Raw genomic sequence first — 10173 nt, forward strand, 5'->3', positions numbered from 1 at the left:
ACTCTTTCGGCACTTTTACTTAATTACACTGATATATTCTTCATTTCTAGACTCTCTTTCAAGACTGTCTCCTTTTTTTTTCTTTTCAGAGTCTAGCACTCTCTTGAGTATTTCCTATAATTCTAGTCTCTGTAATAAACTCTCTCAGCTACTGTTTTTCTATGGCTCTTCTAAACTCACCCTCATTTTTGAAAGACAATTTCACCAGATATAAAGTCTTGGCTGGTATTTTTTTCTCAAGCAGTATCTTAAATATATCATGCCACTTTCTTATTTTATCCATTGTTTTCAAGGAGAAATCATCAATTTTATTTGGTATCCCTTTTATGTTATATATCACTTTTCTTTTACTGCTCTCAGAATTCCCTTGTTGTTTTTGGTATTTGACATTCTGATTACTGTATGTTTTGGAGGTGATTTATTTGGATTTATTCAGATGGCAGTATATTTTACTTCTTGGACATGGATATCTAAGTCCTTCAATAGGGTTGTGAAATTTTCTACTACTATTTCTTCAAATAATCCTGTCCCTTTTCCCTTATCTTCTCCTGCTAGAAAACAAATGATATATGTCTTTCCATGTCTCTTTCTGCCATTTAGTTGAATGAGACTCAGTTAATTATTTCTGTTCTTTCCTATCTTTGTTCTTTTGTATGTTTACTTTTAGAAGTGATACCTTCAAGTTCAAAGAACTTTTCTTCTCCCTCCTCAAATCTGATGTTATATGCCTCCAGTGTGTGTTTAATTTCATTTATTGAATCATTCTCATAGGATCTGTTGTTATTCTATGAATACTTTCAATTTTTTCTTTATGCTCACACAGTGTCTTCTTAATATCCTTACTCCCTTTATCCATCTCATTGATTTTATTAAGGAGATTTGTTTGAAGTCTAGGATTAGCAGTGTCAAATCCTTTGTCATCTGGAGGGTTATCTAGATCCTTTAAATGGCTCATATCTTTCTGTTTCTTGTTATGGATTGTATTCTTTTTGGTTGTTTGTTTGTTTTGGTACCTTGGCATCTGGCTTACAAGATTTATTTATAATGGATGCAGTTTCTGCTTTTACTCTAGACCCTTATTGCCTTTTCTCTTTTGGTGGTGTTGTAATAGAAGCTGAGGATGAACTTGATGCTGTAAGCTTGTAGGTGTAAGCTGCTTGTGTTGCCCTGGTGCTGATTAAGCTTCTCCAATATTTCTTCTCTGCCGCGAGTAGGGACAGAACCTCAGCCATGCATAGTAATCCAAGTTGTTCAGGCAAAGATTGTCTGTAGTTGCCCAAAGAGACAGATGAAGCATCAGGACCCTTCCTCCCCTGCTATGGGTGGGGGTAGAGGTTCAGGTATGGGCTTCAATCTTTGTCATGTAGGTTCAAAATGTGAGGCCAAGGTAGACTGACATAGCTCCAGGACCTCTCCCTGCTGGGGGTGGGGAATGACCCTCTGGAGTGCCCAACAATCATATTCATTTGGGCCAAATATGGCTGCAGTTGCCCTGAGGAACTGCTGTTTAGGGGGTGATACCAGAATCACTGACACTCCCCAGTTTAGTCTGTGCCTACCAATACCTGGAGTGACTGAGGAAACACCAGTACACGCTATATCTTGGAGCATGTGGGGGTGGATCCAGAGGCACCTAACAGTTCATTCCATGCAAGCCAGAAGTGTCTTCCATTGCCCAGAGAGACTGACAAAATGCCAGCATGCTCCTATCCTTTTGGGTCACAGGAGTGTACCCACAGGTGACCAAATGTTCAGGCCATGCAACCTGAAAGGCTTGGAAACATCAGACCCTCCCTTAACTATTGGAAGTTGGGGCAGATCAAAAGATCCTCACCAGTTCAGTCTATGCAATCCAAAAGTGCCTACCATTGCCCAGAAAGGCTGAGGAAAACCAGCTCCCCTCCTATCCTATTTGGGGAGCAAAGGTGAAGATGGAATTGAAAGTGATTACAAAACAGCAGTCCAAGCCTTCCAACTATTCATTCTGTACTTGTCAAAATCACCTGTGGTTACAGGGAGAGGTTGGTCCAGGTCTCCTCAGCTCCCTCCCTGCCAGAGCTGGGGCTGGAGCCTAGGCTAGGGCTGCTATTCAATTCTGGTGGAAAAAAGCCAGTCCCTACCTTCACTGTGATTTTCTGTCAACCCTGCCTCCCATCATGCCAGAGAGATTTAAAAGGGAGGCTACTGTTCTTTTTCTGACTTGGGCAGTTTCAAACTTTAGCTGTTCTTAGGATTATACTTTATCCAGTAGAGTTTAATAATCAGGAGCTGAAGTTGACACCCAAGACTCTTCCTCTGCCATTTTTTCAAAGTGGTGCTTCCAATTTCAAAGAAGTTGCAGGCTGCTCCACAGTCCTCCAGGTGCCCCAAAACAGGTGCTTTAGATAGTTCTGGGTGCTTCTTAATTGCCTTGTAAGACAAGCTGACATTTGTAACTCCTTACCTGGCCAACATATTTTCCCATCTTCCCTCCATTCACTTTTAATTCTTTTAGTTCATTAGATGCTAATAATTAATTTGCATTTTGAAGCAGGGCTCACATAGGTTCATGTATGTTCCCTAATTTGGATTTTCAATCTTTAATCTTTGGACAAACTCCCTCACAAAATGATGTCTCTTTTAGCTGCACCCATTTCTGAAAAACATACAATTTATAAATCCTGTTGGTGACCGCATGATTTTGGATGAGGCAAGGAAATTTGATGCCAGTTTTGACATTCTTAACTTTTGGAATTTCCCAGAAAGTTTTGCTCTAAAAGTTAAAGTAGGAGAGTTTGCCTCAGATGTGCCACATGATGAACAATTTTCAAAATCTGAGGAGATGATTGAGTGGAACGCAGGATTTTCAGAGGTGAGTATGTCTCAATCGTCATATTTTGTATTACGTAGAAGAAAATCTCTTTATAGGGGATTTCTTCCTCCTTACTGCTTAGTAAATTGCCACATGTGGGTATTTAACATCTTACATTTCAACTTGAAAATTTTTCTTACCCAGTGTCAAATGGTTGGTAAGAACACATTTATTCAAATAATGTATTTGTAAATTATTATGTATTTCACATGTTACAATGAAAATGAAATCCTTCCAGATAAATTGATTTGTGTATTTAAAATTTAAATTTGTGTTTGAGTCAAAACCACTAGCAGTGTTATATTTTGGAGAATTAAAGACACAGTTGTTAACACATTTTTTTATTTTCTTCCCAGACTCCCCACTCAGTATGCAGTGAGAAGTGCATTCCTGGATTCAGCAAAATCTCTCAGTTGGGAAAGCCTGCCTGCTGCTTTCTTTGTACTGCATGCCCAGAGGATGAGATTTCCAATGACACAGGCAAGTTCATGCCCAGAAGAAAGTCCTACCTCTCCTTTATCCCCCACTCATACAAGGTATTGAAAAGTTTCTGTAGGAAACTAGAGTCAAAATTTATCCTTCCTTCATTTAGCAATTTAATTTTATAATCAATAATATTTTCCATTGGAATGACATTCCTCTGCAATAATCTATCCTATTTGATAAGCTTTAGCCAAATTGCAGGCAATGTCATTTCTAGGAAACACTTTTTCTGAACCCACAATAGTAAACTAAGTTTCATCCTTATCCTGTAACTAACACATTGTATTATAAGCACTTGCTCTCCATCCTGTTTGAAAGAATATTTAGATTGTATCAAAAGCTTGGGTCTTAATCATCTTCAGTTTCCTCATAACTAATCCTGAGATGAAGAACAGATGCTCAGAAAATTTGTGATGGTTTTAAGAATGAGTATTTCCATGGTGTGCTATATGAGGACAATATAGCACAGCCACAATGAATGGGTTTCACTTTCTGCTTTCTCATAGTTCACAGCTGCTGAGGGGACAAAACATAGGGATACTTTGTGTACATCCTTAAATCCTGCAATTAGTGCATGTATAGAGTCTTAAGAGCCTGCAATTTCATTGGGAAAAGTGGTTTCAAGGAGTTTTTCATAGAGGCAGTAGCATTAGTATTATCTAAGATGAATAAAGGGGCAATAAACTCTTGGCAGAATTCTTATGAATGAGAGAAAGGCAAATCACCACTGCATGTATTATTCAGAGATTCAGAGAACTGCAAAACAAAGGATCCGTATGACTGAATCATAGAAAACACTGAGGATATCGATGGAAACATAAAGAAATGTGTGCCATATTTTCTTCATAATACAATTCTAAAAATTAACCATATTCATGATATTACTTGTTGGAATGGCATCTTCAGTGGGGAATTTCTGATTACCATTTCTTGATTAATATGCATTTAAATTTTCCAAAACACTATTATTTTATTTTTGGAGATGTGTTCAGACTACTGATATAACCTTGCAATTAGTCAGTTTGGGAAAATGATCCATGTACACATCAGTACAAAATAGTTTCAAGTATATGATCCATGGGCACATATAAAGAATGCATTAATCATCAACTTCAAATCCCACATGTTTGAAGATTAAGAAATACACATTTTAGCAACTCATTTAATTTAGATAATACAATAGATTTTATGAAAATTTTGAAATTGAAAATGCTGCATTTCAATTCATTGGTATAGAGCTAAAGCTAACTATTTCAGAGAAAATTGTATAATCCTAGAATATATAATTTTAAGTAGTTTACTATATTTATTTAAGTGGAAAAAGCTGAACATCTAAGTAGTCATCAAAAATTAAAATTATAAAAGCAACGAAATCATAAATAAAAGACAAGATAGAAAATATGAATATAAGAAAGAAGCAAAATAAAGGACAAAATACACAGGATAAAAAGATAAAGTTAACTCCAGAATTAGAAAAAAATTAATAATCCCTAGAATGGTATATTTAAAAAAATGAAATTTGCAAAATATGTAATACCAGGACTTAAAAAGGTGCTTCTGTGCAGAATTTTGTAACATAAAAGTCTAGTGTAAATAATTTCATGCCAGTACATTTGGAAATGTAAATTATATACACAAATACCTAGAAAACTAAAAGTTATCAAAACATATCCCAAGAAAAAATGAAATATCTCAAAAGTTTCATGTCTCCTTCAATTATTGAATTCATAGTTTAAAACATTTTCATATATTTTTATATTGAGCAATGGTTTTACTGGGGAATTCCAACAAACTTTCAAGGCAAAAATAATACTTAATTACTTAAACTCTTACAAGGAATAGGAAAGAAATCGGAAAACTTCTCAATTCATTTTATGATTAGTGTTTACCATATGTATCAATATCTTATAAGGTCATTACAAGATAGAACATTTACAGGTGTCTTGCTTTTTAAACATAAACTCACAAATCAAAGAAAAAATTGCAGCCTAAGTTTCCAGCAATATTTTATAAAGATGCGTTCTCATGGCAGCAAGGTAATTCAGTACATATGCCCCTGAAAAGTAGAAACAGTCATCTAGATGAATGCAGGAAAACATTTAATAAAATTCAACACACACCAGTGTTTTTAAAACAAACAACAAAAATAGCACTTATCATATAGGAATAGAAGGGAATCATCTTAATCCCTTAAAAGACATATTCTGAAAATTAACAAGTATCATTATTTGGAAGCATTCATCCCTGGGAGATCAATAATGAGACAAAAATCTACAATATTCACACAGCTACTAATACACTGGGGTTCTTTCCCAATGAAATATTGGCAGGAAAAGAATTGGAAGGAATAATTATGAGAAAGGATAAACTATAGTTGACATAATTTGTGAAGGATTTTATTGTGCAAGTCTAAAATTGGGAAGATTTTATAAATTGATATTAGTGGTCTGAATACAAGCGTAATATAAATCCTTCTTATATATGCAAGTCATAAGGCTTTCTAAAATGAAATTGTCATGATGATATTTACAATATCTTGAATGTGTTAAATGCCTAAAAATAATATTAAGCAAAGTGTTGAAAGACTTCTGCACATAAAGATACAGAAAATCATTCAGAAAAATTTAAAGAAGACTAAATAAATGGAGGGGAAAACCATATTCATAAGCGAAAGTATTCAATATTGTAAAGGTAGCAGTATACTTCAAATTGATTGATTCAGTGCAATTGCTGTTAAAATCACAACTTTTTTGAGGCAACTGAAACTTATTAAATCATTCATATGAAATCAAACAGGAGAAAAACTTAGCTAAGACAAACTTTAAGACAAAGTGAAATTGAAGTACTTATTCTAGTTGCTTATTTCTTATAAAGTCACAATAATGTTGTTTCAGCATAGGACAGAAAAGAAAAAAAAAATCCAAATGGCATATCCAGAAACAAACTGGTCGCATAAAGATTCATTAAAATCAGGCAAATTGGAATTCTAAATGTAAAAATAAAAATATTAAAGAAACATAAAAAGAATATTTTCCATCTTCAAAGTCAAAAATTTCTTAAATAAAACAAATGTAACATTTAATAAATGTTAACTACACTAATACTGTTATTTTCTGTTCATCAATGAATGGTCAAGACACAAGTGGATTAAATTAATTAAAATAGATCTGGTGAACAATTAATTACATCAAGAATATACAGGGAGCTCCTACAGAAACAAGATAAGCAAAAATTTCATTAGGAAAATAGTTCAATGTGTGAACAAGCCCTCCTTACCAAAATATCTCCATGCACACAGTGCACATATGTGATAGTGCTTAATTAATTATTCACAAGGAAATTACAGTTAAAAAGCATAATAAAATAGCTCCAAACATCCCCATAAAAGCTAAAATTAAATATTACCGTGTCCATTGTTGAAGAGAATATGGAACAACTGGATGGTAAATTGGTGTAAAACTTTGGAAAGCTCTATGGTATTACTTGCAATGGCGAATATTTGCTTATTATATGATCCAAAATTATAGCATCATATTGTATGAAATATGTTCATGGCAGTAGATTTAATAATAACCAATACTCATAAACAATCTAAAAATCCATCAACTATAAAATGGATAAATAAAAGATGATGTATTAATAGAATTCTATTCAGCATTGTAAGAGAATAGATTATAACACTTCACATCCACAAAGACTATGTTTTAAAAACATAAAATAACAAATGTCAGAAAGATGCAGAGAAATTGGAACTCTTATACACTGGTGGTGGGAATGTAAAATAGTTCAGCTGCTGCAGAAAGCAGTATGTCAATTTCTTAAAGAGTAGAATTACCACATGATCTGGTAATTCCATTTCTCTGTATATACCCATACCAAGTGAAAACATGTTCTCAAACAGATAATTGTGCACAATGGTTATAGCAGCATTTTTCACAATAGTCAACATGTGGAAGTGACCCAATGTCTATCAATAAATGAATGGATAAACAAACTGAGGTACATACAAACAATGGGATATGATCTGGCTACAAGAACAATGAATTTCTGAGATGTGCTGCTAAACGGAAGAACCTTGCAAATGTTATACTCTTTGAAATAAGGAAGTGAAATGTCATTTATATGAGATGTTAAAAAGGAGTAAATCTCCAGTAGCAGAAAGCAGTGAGGAGGTTACTAGTGGTTGAGGGTAGAGGAAAGAGGAAATATATGTTGGGTCCACATAATGAGACTGCAAAGAGAAAATAAAAATATATTTAAAAAATAAATGAAATCTAAATTATGAAAGAATATCATAACAATCTTACTATTAACTATAGTCCATATATAATAGAGTATTTAGCACCAACCCACACAATTATTAGTTTTAAACAAATTTTTCACAAAGCTGGCACTTAAAAAACAGTCAAGCACATGTGTAGAATTCCCATACAACACCCTTTCATCAACACACCAAAACATAGGGGAATATTTGTTACAGATTATGAGATTATATCATCAGAATATTGCCACCAGCCATCATCCATACCATATATTTGGCACAATTTTTCCATACTTCACAAATTTTTTCTCACAACAATGCAGCATGTTGGTGGTGGGTTGACATATGGGACCCCTGTATGATATGATGCATGCTTGTTTTGTAAGTTCACAACTTTTATATTACATTCAGTTCTTGTGTAAGTTCATGTATTAGTGATTTTGCATACAATTTTTAAAAAGTGAAAGAACTATGTAAATGGATCTCACAAATAATATTGGACAAAGGACCCAAGCAGAAGTAAGCTACATGCTTAGAATTCAAGAAGGTAGTTAGTTTGGAGATTTGCAAGGGAGTAAATTATTTAGAGGGGTTAGAGAAGAGGCCTCTGGAAGGCTGGGTATGTTCTAGTGCTTGGCATGTGTGCTGTTACCCACAGGTTCAGTTCCTCATAATTCTTCAGCGTGTACACTTATGGTTTGTTTACTTTTATGACCATATTTTACACATGAAGAAATATATTTTAAAAAAGAAAAGAATGGAAGCTCATCAGTGAATAAAGTGCAACTGTTATCAAATTGAAGCACTGAATTTCTAAAAGAAAGCCAGAGGTCTAAAAGAAAGGTTAGGGGAAGGATAACAAGCAGATTAAAACATGGAATTATTTAGAGTCATCACAAACTGAACCGATTTGGGTCCAGTTTTGTTTTGTTGGGTCCAGTGAATAGGTGAGAATTATTGAACATGGTCTGATGACAATTTGCGTTTCTTGTCAGATACAGAACACTGTGTGAGATGTCCAGATCATCAGTATGCAAACAGTGAGAGAACTCACTGCATCCAACAGGTTGTGACTTTCCTGGCTTATGAAGACCCTTTGGGGATGACTCTGGTCTGCACAGCTCTTTGCTTCTCTTTCCTCGCTGCTGTTACTCTTGGGGTTTTTGTGAAGCACCAGGACACTCCCATCGTCAAGGCCAATAATAGGACTCTGAGCTACATCCTCCTCATTTCCCTCACCCTGTGCTTCCTCTGCGCCTTACTCTTCATCGGTCGGCCCAACACAGCCATCTGCATCCTCCGACAAACACATTTGCAATTGGGTTTACCGTGGCTGTGTCCACTGTCTTGGCCAAAACAATCACTGTGGTTCTGGCATTCAAGGTCACTGCTCCAGGGAGAAGGATGAGGCAGTGTTTGGTGTCAGGGTCACCTAACTTTATTATTCCCATTTGCTCCCTGATCCAGATGGCACTCTGTGGCATCTGGCTGGGAACCTCTCCCCCATTCATTGATAAAGATGCACACTCTGAGCCTGGTTATATCATCATTGAGTGCAATAAGGGCTCACCCACTGCCTTCTACTTTGTCCTGGGATACCTGGGCTGCTTGGCACTTGGGAGCCTTACTGTAGCTTTCATGGCCAGGAACCTGCCTGACACCTTTAATGAAGCCAAGTTCTTGACCCTTCAGCATATTGGTGTTCTGCAGTGTTTGGGTCACTTTCCTCCCTGTCTACCACAGCACCAAGGGGAAGGTCATGGCAGCTGTGGAGATCTTCTCCATCTTGGCTTCCAGTGCTGGATTACTAGGTTGCATCTTTGCCCCAAAGTGCTATATTATTTTGTTATGCCCAGATAGGAACTCTCAGCATGCACTATGGTATAAACCACATTCTGGAGGCAATAAGCATTCTTAAGTTATAATTGAGTATTTTCCTCCAACAAATAGAAGGCCTGAAGAAAATCAACACTATGCTGCTTGCATTTACCTTCATCAATTATGAAGTGAATCACATTTTTCTCCTCTCTAATAATATCACGAGAACGACAACAATAAACTTCCATCTTTTCAACATTAAATTTCATTTTGTTCCTCTTTTTGGTCACATTTAATCTAACATTGAATACTGATATTCTAGTTACTTTTGTGTGTTCTGAATATATTTATATGGTCTTCCACTTTGGTTTTCAGTTCTTTGTTTCTCAATTTCTTTTGTACTAATTATCCTGGAAAGCACAACAAAGATTTCTCCCTTTTCTGTTGCTAAGATTTTCTTTGTTATTGTTGTTGCTGTTTGATTTTATAAATACTTATTTATTTTTAAAAGATGTACAGATCACACAAAATATAACATTAAAAAATGTAGGAGCCTCCACTTCTCCCTCCCCGAATTTTCCCACACTAATTACTTCTTTCATTAGTATGGTACATTCTATTGCAATTGATGAATGCATTTTGGAGCACTGTTACACAGCAAGGATTATAGTGTACATTGCAGTTTACACTCTCTCCTAGTCCATTCAGTAGGTTATGGCAGGATACATATTGTTTTACATCTGTCCCTGCAACACCTTTC

The 10173-nt window shown here is 35.3% G+C and overlaps 1 pseudogene; it reads left to right on the forward strand.

Moving 5' to 3' along the window:
* LOC131276784 (vomeronasal type-2 receptor 116-like) overlaps positions 1-9513 on the forward strand; it is a 54440-nt pseudogene extending 44927 nt beyond the window's left edge.
* Positions 9514-10173: the final 660 nt, after the last annotated feature.

This window comes from Dasypus novemcinctus, chromosome 30 (genome assembly GCF_030445035.2).
Source record: "Dasypus novemcinctus isolate mDasNov1 chromosome 30, mDasNov1.1.hap2, whole genome shotgun sequence".
Lineage (NCBI taxonomy): Eukaryota > Metazoa > Chordata > Mammalia > Cingulata > Dasypodidae > Dasypus > Dasypus novemcinctus.